We start from the raw sequence: 15611 nt of genomic DNA on the forward strand, positions 1-15611 counted from the left end.
ATTGTAGACTATTATGAAAATGTAGGGCTATTTATTGAAAGGGAATGATATGTGGCCACAGATATTTGGGTTTTGATTGAATGACCTTTTGAGTCCAAGTTTTTCGGAAAATAACTATATAAGATTGTCCCATTTAAAAGCTATCTACTTATAGTTTCATTGCATTAAAGATTGTGTAATAGGTCTGACAATATTTGTCCCTTCTGGCCAATTATGACTGCCTACACGAAATATAGGAATAGAAAACATTTATCATAATTATACTGCATTAAAATTGTATGTTCGTATGATGGCAGGTGATCGGGCAGAAAGAACTTACTGATAGATGGGCTCATAGGTGCTGAGCTGGCACCCAAACTAAATACATGAAAATCTTTCCCTTTGTGTTCCCCAAAATGTAAGGTACAGCGGATTACAAGCACCGAAGAAACATAGATTGTAGTTCAACTAACAAATCAAACATCTGTGAAGATATTCACTAGCTGTGTTGTGCTATGTGGGTGACAGAGTTTCTGTAAAGTTATTTGTGATTTTGATTGAACTGCAGTCTGGCAGTACCCTTATACTAAGCCTCTGAATTATAATTACTCTCGGAATAGTAGAGGATTATCTTGTATGGAGCCTTGTGCATGCTGTGACTTACAGAAATCATGACACCAAAAACCTCAGAACATAGAGCTTTGCATTGTAAGAGGAAAGTTTATTTGGCTTAATCAGAATTGTGAAAATGTTTAAAAATCAAAGTAGAAGAGTAAAGAGTTAACGAAAGAGGGCTTCCCTGGTGGCGCAGTGGTTGAGAGTCCGCCTGCCGATGCAGGGGACACGGGTTCGTGCCCTGGTCCGGGAGGATCCCACATGCTGCGGAGCGGCTGGGCCCGTGAGCTATGGCCGCTGAGCCTGTGCATCCGGAGCCTGTGCTCTGCAACGGGAGAGGCCACAGCGGTGAGAGGCCTGCGTACCGCAAAAAAAAAAAAAAGAGTTAATGAATGAAAATTAATATATTAAACAAACAAAAACCAGTTGAAAAATGGAAGAGAATACAAAACCAATCCCCAAAAGACATGATACCTAGGAATAAACCTAACAAGAAATGTGCAAGACCTATATGAAGGAAACTTTAAAACACTACTGCATGGTTAATCAACTATCCTCCAATATAAAATAAAAGTTAGGGGCTTCCCTGGTGGTGCAGTGGTTGGGAGTCCGCCTGCCGATGCAGGGGACGCGGGTTCGTGCCCCGGTCCGGGGGGATCCCACATGCTGCGGAGCGGCTGGGCCCGTGAGCCATGGCCGCTGAGCCTGCGCGTCCGGAGCCTGTGCTCTGCAACGGGAGAGGCCACAGCAGTGACAGGCCCGCGTACCGCAAAAAAAACAATTAAAACAAAACACTACTGCATGATGTCAGAGAAGACTTTGGACAAATGAAAGACTTCTATTTAGAAAGAGATCCCAGGTCCATTATTAGGTAAAATAAACAAGAAGCAGAACAGTAGGTCAAGAATCTTCCTTTTCATATAAAAAAGGAAAAATAAGAACTTACATTTTAATTTACTTGTATATAAAGAAACTCTGAAAAGAGTCATAAAAATGTACCTATGGAGGATATGGAAAATTAGTGGATAAGAGACAAGAGTGGAAGACAGGATTTTTTTATATCCATTACAGAGCACTTGTTCATTCAATTTTGCAGCTATATAACATTCCATTCTACATTTGTACTATAATTTGTTTTACAGACTTCTGTTGATATTTAAGTTGTTTCCGGTCATTTCCTATTATAATCAATTCTTCAATTCATCATACAAATGATTACTTTTTCAAAAAAATCAAATTTAAAACCATAAACAAAACTTTCAGCTAAAATATCCAGAAAGAAAAAGCAGACCCCTTCCAATGAAAGCTCTGACTTGAATATAAACAGGGAAGGTCAAAATGGCAGGTCTTAGAAGTGGCCAAGTACAGGATGAATAGCTAGGCGTCCTCACTCTCCTTTCCTTCTTCCCCTCCCACCACAGACCACACACCCAAACGACAGCAGCTCTCTAGCTTATGATGAAGCAGCGTCCCTGTGTCATCTGTGCATTGGAAAACCTGCTGTGCCCATGAGAAACAAGCCAAGTGATTTCATCCATGCAAGTTGGCACAGGGCTCAAAAAGTTGTTCTAGTTCATCAGCTGTCATTATTCTCACCGTGTCTCTTGCCATGGTGGCTACCTTACTAGACTGGTAGGTGTGGCAAGGTGATTTATTACAGTATTAACTTGTGTTGGTTCTCTCTTTAGTTTTCCATCCTGCATTTGAAATAGGTAGCTCAGTTTTTGTTCCCTTGTCTCAGAGGTGTTTTGTAGCTGAATGGAAAGCAGGAGCTTCATGAGAAAAGGCAGCTCCTTTATTTGTAAACACATCAACTCACAGAAGAGAGTATAATAGATGTCCTGAATTGAGGAAAGAGGAAGAGAAGTGCCTTTGACAGTGGCAAGAGGAGAAGAGGGTTAACTTGTCCATCCAGGGCAGGGATAGCAGTCTACAGGTTTGTAAAGTACTATCAGCTCCAGGCTCCCAGTCAGGGCCTCAGGAAGGAGGGCTTTCATGGCTTTGGAGCCCCAGGCACCAGGGTCCCAGCCCGGGTCATTTCCTATGTTCAGAGGCCCAGGAGCAGTTTGTCACTGAATTTCAAGGAACCGTTGGACAATAAATATACCAGCAGCAACCCATGATGGACCGGACAATAGAGATGTTTCCTCTTTGAAGCAGTTAGCAATACTTTAAGCTGCAAATAATGAAAAACTCACAATACAGTGGCTTAAACAAGGTGGGTGTTTCTTTTTTCTCTCACAACAAGAAGTTCTGGAAGAAAGTGGATCCTGGAATTGGTTCAGTGGTTCAGTGACATTGGGACCACCAAATCTGCAATTCTCCTGGCCTATTCTTCATGGTTACAAGATGGCTGCTACAATTCCAGATATCACATCCGTATTAACTCAGGAGAAAGAGAGGAAGAGGGAGCCCTAGGATGTTGCATCCATTTTATCAGGAAAGACAAATATATCCTATGCCCCAGCAGAAGTCCCCTTACCTCACATTGGTCAGTACTATCACTTGAATACTTGTCCACCCCTAGCATCAGGAAGGTGGCCCAAGCAGAAGGAGTTTGGAAACATCTGTTGGGTTAGCCAAAACCACACCCAAATCTCTGAGCATTACATAAGCATCCTTGAGTCCTGGGGAGATGAAACCCCAATAATGACAGAGATTCAATTTTCCACCACCCAGAGAATTAGGATGAATTTTAAAGAAACCAATTAAGAAAAAATAAACACATTTTTAAAACAATATCAATAAGAGGTAAAAGGTGATATTTTTTACACATCAGAGTTTGTAGTTGTACATTTATTACCTTTTATGCAGGCACCTGTGATCTTCTCTTTTGATGAGTCATCCTTAAACAAAGTAAAAAGAAAAACCAAAAAACAACCAGTAGTCATAGATGCTTCCTAGCAAGCAGTCACCAAACCTATTCACCATGGACCTGCAAACTCAGCCATGTACATTTGAACACTGGCAATGAATATAAACCTTGCTTATGAGGCACATTTGACTAAAGTTAACATTACTTAAACTTAGTCATAGAGCCTCTAACCTTGGGGGTGCAGGTGGCTGGATATGAACTCTTACCAAATCTCTTAATTGGATAATGCCTATATTTTTAAATGTCAGATACTAGTCTTTCTTTATTAAATGTGGTCAGTTTCACTAAAACCTTAATCTTTTTTGGCAGGTGCCCCATATTTCTAAATTTCTGTTCTGTTCTTGCTCTGTGTCCTTTTGGACTTGATTTTCACTTTTTTTTTTTTTTTCTTTTGCGGTACGCGGGCCTCTCACTGTTGTGGCCTCTCCCGTTGCGGAGCACAGGCTCCGGACGCGCAGGCTCAGCGACCATGGCTCACGGGCCCAGCCACTCCGTGGCATGTGGGATCTTCCCGGACCGGGGCACGAACCTGTTTCACCTGCATCGGCAAGCAGACTCCCAACCACTGCGCCACCAGAGAAGCCCTTTCACTTTGTTTTTAACTGACATTAGGCTAGTGAATTCTGTTGTCTCTTAACCCCGGTTCTGGATCCCTCTCTTCTTTCCCTTCTGCACTGTTTATGTTTTCTCTTCTAGTGCTATTCCAAGGAGTATTTGTGTCCTCATCGGCTGTCTTCTCTCCCCAGAGATAGCATAATGGCACTGGGACCAGGCAAACAAGCTGCTGCTTGTTACAGAGATAGATCATTAACTTCAGATCACTAAATGCAATTCTTCAGCTTATCTCTTGCAAACTTAATATAAGAAAGTCATTTCCCAATGGTAACCACTTGCCAGCTGGAACTTTTACTCATATGATCAGGCTAGATGAAATTGATGGGGACCTTTGAACTCTTCCCAAGGAATTGTCTCTATAATGCGATGGTTTTCTCCATATCACGATCATACTGTTAATATTAACAAGCAGTACTTATAATGGGCTTGGAGTTTCTAAGATGAAAGATGTCACATAAATAGAATGAATCCATCTGGGGAGATAGAATGGGAGTACAAGGAATATCACATACATCATTGAAGGCCTGTGGATTTATTCTCAATGACGTGTAGCTAAGGACAGTGGTCAACATTTGAATGTGGTTTCTCCCATAAGACACAACTTTCCATTTAAAATTTTTAGTTATATCCAGTATTTTGTTGAACATGAACAAGTATATTAGTGACATCATTTAAAATAAATCATTTTATTTGCTTCTCTGGCTTACGGTTAGTTTTGCAGTTAAATCTGGAGGCATTTTAAAATAACCCCTATTGAGGGCAATTCAGCAATAGCTTTAAAAATTATAAATGTATTTGTACAGTTATAAGTTGCCAAATCTACAAAACCATCCAATAGCCAAAGACTGAAAACACCCCAAAAGTTATCAATAAAAAAGACTAGTTAAATAAATTATGGTACATCCATCTGAACACTGTGCAGCTATAAAAAAAAATGAGGAAGTTCTCTATATGCAGATATGGAAAGAGTTCCAAAATATATTGTAAAATAAAGTGTATATATATATATATATATATATATATATATATATATATATTGCTGGTTCAGTTCCAGACCACCACAATAAAGCAAATATTGCAATAAAGTGAGTCATATGAATTTTTTGGTTCCCCAGTGCATATAAAAGTTATTTTTACACTATACTGTCATCTATTAAGTGTGCAATAGCATTATATCTAAAAATACAGTGTACATACTTTAATTAAAAATACTTTATTGCTAAAATAAAGCTAAAGCAATTACAATAGTAACATCAAAGATCACTGAGCACAGATCACCATAACCAATATAATAATAATAGAAAAGTTTGAAATATTGTGATAATAACAAAAATGTAACACAGAGACACAGTGAGCAAATGCTCTTGGAAAAATGGCACCAATAGACTTGCTTGTTGCAGGGTCGCTACAAACCTTCAATTTGTAAAATACACAGTATCTGAAAAGTGTAATAAAGCAAAGTGAAAAAAAATGAAGTATGCCTGTACATAGTATGCTATATAGTGCAGTAAAAGAGTGGAGGGGGGATAAGAATTTTTATTTACAATTACTTGTATCTGCATAAAGTAATTCTTGACTTTTATATGTTTAAAAATATATTAAAAAAAGAGATTGCCTATGGTAGTGTGAGGTTTGGGAATTGGATAGGTGAGAAATAAGAGTAGAAGTGAGGTATTTTACAGTTTTATGTATTCTATATATAATACCATAGGAATGTATTATTCATTCAAAAAGTAAAATCAAGAAAAGAACAAGAAAGTATTTGGATGCTCTGCTCCTGTCTCAGTGTATCTATATTCTTTTAGCCCTCCAGGTATAAGTATCATTATAATGATTTCATGAAGCTTCCCCTGTAGTGGGAATCTTGCCATTCTCTCAACTCCCATGGCACTGTTAGGACAGATCACTCTCCACCATGTGTGATTATCATTTATAGATGTCATTTTCAAGGCTATTCTCTACTTATGTCCTGCCATGCTTACCCCCACCTCTACATGACCTTCACGTTGTCCTTTTCTCGGTTTCTTGAACAGGCTCTGCTCCCTCCCACAGAGAAGCCTCTTCTAATCCCCTTGACTTGGTCAGGTTCCCTTGCTATTCTTTTCTATCCCTGTGCATTCCTTTTCAAAGTACCTGTCTCATTTGTTACTACTTGTCATATCGGTCCTCCCTACCCGAGTCTCGACCAAAAGCTCCATGCAGGACTGGGCTGTATTGTGTCGTTTGCTTCTGTGTCCCTAGTGCTTAATACAGTTCCTAGCAAGGGTTAGCAAATATTTGTTGATTGGAAGTGAATGTTATTCCTCCCTTACCAGACAGTGATTTCCTTATGGGTAAGACATGTCATCTTTCTAAAGCCCACATAATATAAAGGACAGCAGGGTGTAGTGGATAAGAGATGGGGGTTCAAATAAGAGCACTGTTATGCACTCACTCTGGGACCTTAACCTTTTAGCCTCTCTGGGCTTCAGAGTTCTCACCTGTATTAAGTTTTTCATTCATTCTGTCTTTCAATAATATTTACTGATTATCAACATGTGCCAGGCACAGTTCTAGTAACTGTGATACAGTGGTATGCAACACAGAAAAGTGCTGGCTGTCTGCAACACAAATTCTAATTAGGATAGGCAAGGACAGTATGGAGACAGGCACCAAAAACCCATAAAGCAAATAAAGCCAAATTCCAAGTAGTGACAAAGGCTACCATAGAGCAGCTGACGGTGGCTACTTCAGAGCAGCCAGGGAAGGGCTCTCTGAGCACATAATACTGGAACTGAGTTTTCAAGCAGATTAAATGAGATAGTGTCTGTCAATACCTTAAAATAATGTCTGGCATATAATAAACTTCAATAAATGATAACTCTTAGTATTATTAACAACTTGTCAAAAGAATGAACTGAAAATATGTGAAAATATAAACAGATTGTCTTTAGCATATAAAATACTATAATCACAACATTTATATGTGGATTTATATGTACTTATATAGGGTGTGTGTGTGTGTGTGTCAGCAAGATCTTTTATGACTGAAAGAATCTCCTTCTTTGATTCTGAATAGTTAATGCTTCCCCCAACCCCCAGAGCAGTACAGTTTATACCCTGGGAGTGATTTAATTACTCACAGCACCTGACTAACAAGGTACTCGGGGAGAAATCCCAGAAACACAAGTAACATTTGTTCTCATAAATGGATTCAATGTTCTCTAAGGTGCCATGAATCTATGACGTTTTCTTTTTTACAGATGTTCGTTACATCTGAGGTGATGAAAAACAATGGTTACAGGTAAAGGTCTGAGAGAGAGAGAGACTATGCATGTGTCAATACAATCCCACTCCAAACTCTCAAAATAATCGCTGACCATTCACATCTTCCTGAGGTGGAAGTAACATCACCGGAGTGTACTGGCTGGTGTGTATCATGGGGTGGCATTGAGAACCTCCTCTGTGTCAGGCGCTGCTCATTTAATCCCCCCAAAACATAGGAAGTTAGTAGCTATCTTAGGCTGGTTCTCAGAAGCTGACCCTTAGATATGGGAAGTGGAAGGGGCTGGGGGGAGTCAGGGTGTGATTTCTAGGTAAAGTCTACTTGGGCTGGAGGTCACAGGGTATTCAGGGGTATGAAATATGTGCCCACTGGAGTTAGGGAGTGGGTGTGTACATGCTCAGAAACAAAAAGTAAGACCCAGGGAATCTGGGTGGAGCTTTGACAGTGTCCTCTAAGGTATTCATATTCCTAATTTACCTAAGAGGAAATGTGGACATCTATGCACTCAGAGAGGTAAATAATTTGCTCAAGGTCACCTACCGGTTAAGTGGCAGAGCTTGGATACAAATTCAGACAGACTTGACCCCATGATTCATGCTTATTCTCCACTACCAAATGTGCTTCCCCTTCTGACCATCCATCAGCCATATATACAGAAACATATTCTGTATTTATATAAACAGATATCCTTACCCAGCTTCCTGAGGCAGAAGTTTATTAGAAATTACCATGAAACATTATATTTAGGAATCTCTAGAAGACCACCGTCCAACAGAAATAGAATGCAAGCCACAGATACAGTTTAAGATTTGCTAGTGTCCACAATAAAAAAGAAACAAGTGAAATGACATTAATAACATACTTTACTTAGCCCAGTATATTAAAAATATCATTATTTTAATATGTAATCAATGTAAAAAATAGATACTTTACATTCTTTTTTCATACAAATTCTTTTTGTATATTTTACACTAAGCTCATCTCAGTTCAGTTGTGAAATGTCATTCGGAAATACTTGATGTGAATTTAGATTTTATAAAATTTACAGTTGAAAAAAGTAGATTCTCGTAGCCAAGTTTAAAGTATTTAAACGTTTTCCACAACAGAATTGAGTATCACTTTTGAATTGAAATCAATTAAAATTCAATGCTAAAAATATTCAGTTCCTCAGTCACACTAGCCACATTTCAAAGGCTAGTAGTTTCATGTGGCTAGAGGCTATCATATTGAACTGGATGGAAAATTTGTCCTATGAGAAGGTACAAGGTCATGAGTCTGTACACCATCAGGAACGGAAACAAATATTGTGTCTGTCATGCTGCACATAGTAGATACAGTGGTAAACAAAACCCCCATGTCCAGGAAGAGTGAACTACAAGGACTTTGCAACTGGAGTTGCTCAAAAGGAGTGAGAATTAGCCCTGTTAATAGTTTGGGATCAGAGCAACTCAGGAAGAAGATGGTGATCTTTGCTAAACCACCTACATGCAACACTTTATTTTCATCTCCAGAGACCTGATTACCCAGTGTCAGTGCATTTTGTAATCTGGTAATCTTCTCTGTGGACAGAGAAGCTCTGCAACAAACCCAAGAGCCCTGACAGGTGGACATTTTGACCCCATAACCTCACCTGTACATGCCAGATGGTGCTGGAAGCACAGCCAGGTGCAAACACATGAAAGTACTAGAAAGACTCAAATCTTTAAATTTATGTGAAGATTTATGCTCAAAGGAAATTTCCAAAGGCATGTGCAAAAATGTTCATGGTGGCACTATTCTTAAGCTCCAAAAACTGGAAATTATTCAAACGTACAACAGTAGAATGATTTAATAGATAGTAGAATTTTCTGGAGTATTCATGCAATGAGATACCACATAGCAATGAGAATGAAAAACTTACAGTTATATCCAGTAACACTGATGAATCTTTCAAACATACTGAGTTTGTTTGAGCCAGATAGAAAAAAAGAAAAAAATGTAAGATTCCGTTTATACCAAGTTTAAAATTAGGCAAAAGTAATCTATGGTTTTAGAAGTCAGGATAATTATTAAATTTGCTGGAGTGGGGAGGCGGGAGGTTCTGATTAAAAAGTGGCATGAAGGGGGCTACTGGAATACTGGCAAAATTCTGTTTCTTAATTGTAAGCTGGTTATGCAGGTATGTTTGTTTAATGAAAAGACATGGTTGGTACACTTTTCTGTGTATATGTATGCTATAATTTAAATATATATATAATCAATAACTAAATTATTGAAGACCAACAGAGTTTCGTTGCCTACTCTGGAGCTCTAGAGACAAGTTGGGCATGTGTAAGAAAGTCAAAGTTATCATTCCACTCTGTGTTCTACCTTCTTAAAATCACAAATATCTTTCTTGGAGGTAAAGGAAAACCAAGCTGATCATAGGGCCAGGGGAATACAGGAGGATAGAAGGTAACAAAAAAAAGAGAATCTTAGTCCTCGTTGAAGTTCCTCTGCCTGGCATGTCCTTCCCTCACTTCTGCTTAATGAAAACCTAACCTCTTTCAAGTTCCATTTGTGACACCTCCTCCATGAAGGCATCCTTGATTGCCACAAACAAAAAATGATCTCTCTTTCTTCTAAATTTGTAGGGCACTTGTCAGTACTATTCATCATATATTATCATGCATCATAGCAATTTCTAGAAGGAATGCAGTGTAGTGCTTATGAGCTCGTGGGGTGAAGTCAACTAGGCTTCAGGGTCTTCCTCTACCACTTGCTGTGTGAGCTAGAGCAAACTGCCCAATCATCATGCATTTGTTTCCTCAGTTGTAAAATGAAGATGATAAAACTAGAGCCTCCCCAATAGGTTGTTGCGAAGATGAAATGAGATAACGGATGTATAGCTGCTGAAAATCAGTAAGATCTCAGAAAATGTTTATTATTATTATTGAGTATTATCTAATCTAGCGGATAATAGGTTCCTGAAGAATATGGAATATGACTTAGAATATGGAATATGATTTTACAAAGAATAAACTTATTACTCATGAAACCAAGCAGGACCCTGTGGGATCTTCCTGTGGACAGACCTCCACATGTCCCCTGCCTGCCTCTTGTTTGTAGCTTTAGCTTCCTAGTCCTTCCTGAAGTTCCAAAGAGCAAATTGAGTCAGAGAAGTGGGAAAATTCAGAAACAAAGGAAGAGAACCAAGCAAGATGAAATAATAATAGTTTAGCCATAAAACAAACTCAAGGACCTTTTGTTCCTCCTTAAGTGTGATAGATAATATCCTGAGACATATCCTTGTTTTGCAGATACTAAAACCCTCACCAGGAAGACAAAGTTAACTGCATGCTGACCCCAGACTGGTTGGAACCAGAAGGTTGATGACTGAGATTCCTGAAACATCATCCTGTTAACCTCACCACCAGCCAATCAGAAGGATGTACATGAGCTGATATGCACCCTATGACCCTCTCCCTCACCTTGCCTTAGAAAACCCTCTCCTGAAAGCCATCAGGGACTTAGAACATTTTGAGCATGAGCTGCCCGTTCTCCCTGCTTAGCCTCACGTTGGGCGCCTTGCAATAAATGTTATACTTCCCTTCACCACAATCGGTGTCAGTAGATGGGCATTACTGAGTATTGAGTGAGCAGACCCAACCTTGGTTCAGTAACTCACACAGCCCATGTGGGCTTGCCTTACATGCAGTCATGTTCTTTTCTATGTTTCCCATTAGCATAAGCTCCATAAGAACAGGAACTTATTAATGGTAATATCCTTCGCATTGTATAACTCTGGAATTTAGGCTTTATAGATGCTTGGTAATGGGTTGAATCATCATGCCCTTTCTCATGTGTCAATACTCAAAGCAATCAAAGGAGAATGTCCATAAACTCATACCACAAATCTTCCTATCTCAAGGGTGACCAACTCACTCCCGCTTGCCCTTGGCTGTGCCAGTTTGGGCCCTGAAAGGCTCATAATTGAGGAAACCCCTCAATCCCAGACAAACCAGGAAGGTAGATCCCCCTACCTGAATTTGTGCCCATACATTCGGGCCGGTAGTTGTTTTTATGGATGAACAATATCATGATCCTATCTAAAGCCAAGCCCTCGTTCAGGTCGGCATTTCCTCTGCCTGCTCGAGGACTGGGCTCTTGAAATTCTCCTCTCGCCTTCCTGCATCAGCAATCTTTTCCTCTCCACAGAGCCATTCCCATCAGCATACCAACATGCTGTAATTTTTCCTATTAAAAAAAGTGTTAAAAAATTTAAAAACAGTACCACCACCAACAAAAACCTCAAAACTACATCTCCATCAAGCTACTGCCCATTTCTTGGCTCCTGTTTACAACAAAACTTGAATGAATTGTTTATACACAGTGACCAATTCCAATTCCTCCTTTCCCCAAGGTTTCTGTCCCCAACTCTCCATAGATATATGTCTTATCACAGTTTGCCAACGATTTGAAACCTTCCTAGACCATTGAACTGTGAGAAAGAAACTTCTAGTACTGAGCCATTAAATTTTGTCATTTTTTTATTTTACTTTTTTTTTTAAATTGACGTAGAGTTGATAGTGTCATTTTTTGAAACAGAGGAGTTTATCCTAACTTAAGTAATAATAGAGATTAGAACTTCCATACATATCTTTGGTTTAATATATCTTTGTGTATATCTTCGGTTTAATATATCTTTGGTTTAATATATCTCCTCTGCCCTTCTCACTTGTATATCCAGCTGTCTACTCTGCAACCAACTGAATGCATAGTAAGCATCTCATACTTCATGAGTCAAAACTAGACTTGTAATTTTCCAACCCTAAGCACTCTCCCCCTCTTAGAAAATAACCCTCCGTTCTTCTTGCTCAGGCTCCAAACCATGAAGGCATCCCTGACACCTCTTCTTCTCTCCTATTCCACCTCCAGTCCACCAGGAAAGGCCATCATCATCTCTTGCCAGATGACTGCAATAGCTTCCTAACCTGTCTCACTGCTTCCTCCCTGGCCCTGACCCCTCTCAACACAGGAAGCAGAATAATCCTCTAAAAATATAGGGTCAGCGTTAGTCACTCTTCTGCTCAAAGCTTCCCCAAGAGACTTCTCAGCTCATTCAGAATAAAATCCAGGGTCCCCAGCTGGACCTGCAAAGCCAAACGATCTTGTTCGGTTCCCTGTCTGATCTCATCTCCCACCACTGTGTTCTCCATTCCTCTGGCCCACTCACTGGCCGCCTTGCTTTTCCCAAACACCACAGCCATTCCAGCCTCCTGGCTGGCCATGAACTTGCTGCTTCTCCTGTCCAGAAGGCTAGTCCCCCAAATAATGGCATGATTCACTCCCACACTTTCTCAGTCTCCCCTCAAATTTTATATTATTTTTTCATCATTTTTATTTTTTAGGCCACAACGTGCACATGTGAGATCTTAATTCCCCGACCAGGGGTCGAACCCGGGCCCCCTGCATTGGAAGCACAGAGTCTTAACCACTGGACTGCCGGGGAAGTCCCTCTCCTCAAATTTTAAACTCTTTCCTTTGCCTGTTAAATCATTCATTTACCAATTTAAGAAATATTTTCCATGCGATAGACACTGTGCTGGGAAGGTGAAGTTGAACATGACATGACCTCTGCCCTTAAGAAACTGCTAAATCAGACTAGAGACTGGGCTTTCCAGGAAGGTTTCCTAGAGGAGGTGGCCCTTAAGATGAATCTTGCAGGAAAAATAGGAGTTGGTGGAGGAAAAGGTGATCAGGCAAGTAAATGCCTTTCAGGGAGGGAGTGTAGCAATTGTTAGCGTGTGTGGGTTTGACATATGCCATATTCAGAGGCTACAGGATCAGCCAGCCTTACCTGTCCCAGAGTCTGGTCATGTGCTATTATGCGAGCATTAGAGATAGCTCAGTTAACTGCAGAGGACGGGAAAGAGAGAAGAAGACCAATACGACCAGCTACTAGGGTGGCCAAGAGCAACGACCAGACACGGGGACTGCAGAGGACTGCCAATGACAAGAGGGGATGTTCAGACGAGCAGTTAGAATGAGCAGAGAGAGGGAGGGATGGCCCAGCATATGGGCAGAATCGAAGAATAGGGATGCCTGCGGCAAGCAACGTTCCAAGATAGTAATAGTGGTGAGAGTCCTTTAAGCTGATGGCTCTCAATGGACCAGTCTCCTGCTATTCATGTCCTCCTCAGCCTCTCCCCTTGAATCTGGACTTGACCTGTGACTCACTGTTAAAGTCTCAACAGGTCTCAACCAGGGGAGATTTTGTTCTCCAGGGGACATCTAACAATGTTTGGAGACAATTTTGTTTGTCACCGGTTAGGGGAATTGGAGGTGCTACTAGCATCTAGTGGGTAGAGGCCAGGGAAGTGTTAAAGGACCAACAATGCACAGTACAGTCCCCACGACAAAGAATTCTCTGGCCCCAAATGTCAATGGTGCCAAGGTTGAAAATCCAATAGAATGCAAGCTAAGTCTTAAGACTTTATGCCTTAAGGACTTAAAGGCTTCCACTTTTGCACCTTTGGAAGCAGGGTAGTCAGCCTTCTTACATGGGCAGCTCAGAAACTCCACCGAGAGACCACGTGAGAGGCCACATGGAGAGGAAGCAGTCCTAACACTGAATGGAGAGCCGACAGCAAGAACCAAGGTCCCAGATATATGACCCCAGGCAAGCTCTTCCAGCCAGCCTCTGACCATCTGAGGAATGTTTGCTAAGATGCCAGACACGTGAGCCAAGATGCTACCGTGGATGTTCCAGCACCAGCAGACATCACAGGGAACAGAGACGAGTTGTCCCCTCCAAGCCCTGCCCAAACTACAGAATCATGAGCAAATAAATAAAATGTCGATTTAAATCACTAGGTTTGGGGAGAGTTTGTTACACAGCAATAGACGGATGAAACAGCCAACATAATAGGTACTGTGCTAAACGCATTCTGACTACAGCCCTATAAGATGAGACTTGTTATTATCGATACCGCTTTAACTAGGAGGACACCTAAGCACACAGGCATATGTAAGCTAAGTACCCACCCCAAGGTTAACACAACTAGGAGGTAAAAGAGTTGGGCTTTGAACCCAGGTAGCCTGACTCCACAGGCTATATCTTAACTGTCATGTCATACAGCGGGTCTGGTCATTCATTCATTCACTTCTTCAACAAAGACTCATAAAGAACCTACCCTGTGCCAGGCACTACTCTATGCACATAAAATACAACAGAGACCAAAAGAGAAACATGCTGGTCTCACGGAAATTACTTCTAGTAAAGTCTGAGCAGCCACAGAAGTATTGCTTTCAGGTCGTAAGACATTGATTTCTTTCTCGGCTGTCAGGCATCTATTCTAGCACCCCCCATTGCCACTGGAGGACTACCCTTCTTTCTGGATACAGTCTGTTAGGACTGTTACTCAAGGTGGCCAGCCCTTCCCTCACCAAGCGAGGCCACATGTTCCTGTCCTGGCATTTGAATCTTCAGAAAAGTAGCAAAAAGATTGAAACTAGTTGGAACTCATTCATTCCAGGCGTGGCTCTGAGACAGAACTACTGAGAAGCTCTTGGTCCTAGACCTCCAAATCTGCCCTGCGTCCTACCCATTTATGAGCCTTGTTCTAGAAACATCTTGCTGTTCTGTGAGCCATCTGATAACTTCCTAATAAATTCCTATGTTGAGTTAGGCAGAGGCTGGTCCTGATGCTTGTGGTTACAGGACTCTAATTACAAGCCTGGAGTCCAAGAGAAGGTCTCTGGGCCCAGCGGGGAGACTGGTAGGAATAAATAGTAATGATGTTCCCCAATAATCTCCATTAACTTTATCTCTGGTTTCTAGATATGGGCAACTGAGGCTTCCTCCATTTTATGTAAAGTGTTAAGCAAAAACAGTTTCAAGCCTCCTTCTTCAAATCAGATTGCTGTACTGAGACCTTTCTGCGTAGAAATTCTGAAAACACCATTGGAAATAGTTTTTAAGGCAAAGATTCACAGGATACTGGTTAATAGAGCTGTAATAAAGACACAAGACTATTTATAAGTACAACTGGCAGGATTAAGCCTGAGCTCAGAACCAGCGCAGCAGCACATGCCCAAGAAAAAGGAGAGTCCAAGCCCTTATCCCAGACGCCCTAAATCGAATCTCTGGCGTGGGCACTAGGAATTGTCATTTTTGTATCAATGATTCTGTCAACGATTCTGAGGCTTGCTAAGATTTGATAACCACATTGCTCTATGCTGGGCTAGAGCCCCTTAGATTAGTGCTCGTCAAACTTTCACAGGCAGACATGTGGTCTTGCT

The 15611-nt window shown here is 40.8% G+C and overlaps 1 long non-coding RNA gene across 3 annotated transcripts in view; it reads right to left on the reverse strand.

Moving 5' to 3' along the window:
* Nucleotides 1-685: 685 nt before the first annotated feature.
* The window catches only part of LOC109549567 (uncharacterized), a 73420-nt gene continuing 58494 nt past the window's right edge, over nt 686-15611 (reverse strand). For all 3 annotated transcript variants that reach the window (XR_012332085.1, XR_004526709.2, XR_004526710.2), the window contains 2 exons: nt 3398-3440; nt 686-951 (listed from right to left, as the gene is read on the reverse strand). This is a non-coding gene — a long non-coding RNA (uncharacterized lncRNA). The remainder of the gene's footprint in view (nt 952-3397; nt 3441-15611) is intronic.

The sequence above is a fragment of the Tursiops truncatus genome, chromosome 5 (genome assembly GCF_011762595.2).
Source record: "Tursiops truncatus isolate mTurTru1 chromosome 5, mTurTru1.mat.Y, whole genome shotgun sequence".
Lineage (NCBI taxonomy): Eukaryota > Metazoa > Chordata > Mammalia > Artiodactyla > Delphinidae > Tursiops > Tursiops truncatus.